Source organism: Schistocerca piceifrons, chromosome 1 (genome assembly GCF_021461385.2).
Source record: "Schistocerca piceifrons isolate TAMUIC-IGC-003096 chromosome 1, iqSchPice1.1, whole genome shotgun sequence".
NCBI classification, from domain to species: domain Eukaryota; kingdom Metazoa; phylum Arthropoda; class Insecta; order Orthoptera; family Acrididae; genus Schistocerca; species Schistocerca piceifrons.
The window spans coordinates 612,007,440-612,008,446 of record NC_060138.1 but is presented as its reverse complement, the minus strand read 5'-3'; the positions used below and the strand labels follow the sequence as shown (position 1 = coordinate 612,008,446).

Genomic DNA, 1,007 nt, shown 5'->3' with positions numbered 1-1,007 from the left:
TATGTAGGGCCAGTCCCGTGTGTAGGCACTAGAAAAAAAACATAAAATAAATGTACACTCTAGATCTACATCTACATAGATACATAAGCTGCATGGTGGAGGGTACCATGTACTAGTGTTACTCATTCCTTTTCTAGCTCCACTTGCAAACGGAATGACGAGCAAGTGGAGTGACGAAAAAACTTCTACCTGTATACTTCCGTACAACGCCTGATTTGTCATGACTAGACTTCTCTGCCCTAATGCGTGATGTATGTTGGCGCCAGTAGACTCGGGCCACTGTTAGTCGCAAATGCAGTTTCTCTAAACTTTCACAACACTGAAACTTCCTGGCAGATTAAAACTGTGTGCACCGACCGAGACTCGAACTCGGGACCTTTGCCTTTCACGGGCAAGTGCTCTACCATCTGAGCTACCGAAGCACGACTCACGGCCGGTTCTCACAGCTTTACTTCTGCCAGTATCTCGTCTCCTACCTTCCAAACTTTACAGAAGCTTTCCTGCGAACCTTGCAGAACTAGCACTCCTGAAAGAAAGGATATTTCGGAGACATGGCTTAGCCACAGCCTGGGGGATGTTTCCAGAATGAGATTTTCACTCTGTAGCGGAGTGTGCGCTGATATGAAACTTCCTGGCAGATTAAAACTGTGTGCACCGACCGAGACTCGAACTCGGGACCTTTGCCTTTCGCGGGCAAGTGCTCTATCATCTGAGCTACCGAAGCACGTCTCACGCCCGGTACTCACAGCTTTACTTCTCCCAGTATCTCGTCTCCTACCTTCCAAACTTTACAGAAGCTCTCCTGCGAACCTTGCAGAACTAGCACTCCTGAAAGAAAGGATATTGCGGAGACATGGCTTAGCCACAGCCTGGGGGATGTTTCCAGAATGCGCACAGTTTTAATCTGCGAGGAAGTTTCATATCAGCGCACTCTCCGCTGCAGAGTGAAAATCTCATTCTGGAAACATCCCCCAGGCTGTGGCTAAGCCATGTCTCCGCAATATCCT

The 1,007-nt window shown here is 48.3% G+C and overlaps 1 non-coding gene across 1 annotated transcript; it reads right to left on the bottom strand.

Annotated features, from left to right (window-relative positions):
- Positions 1–348: 348 nt before the first annotated feature.
- Trnas-uga lies at positions 349–422 on the bottom strand. The gene has a single exon. It is a non-coding gene; the product is annotated as a tRNA-Ser (tRNA).
- Positions 423–1,007: the final 585 nt, after the last annotated feature.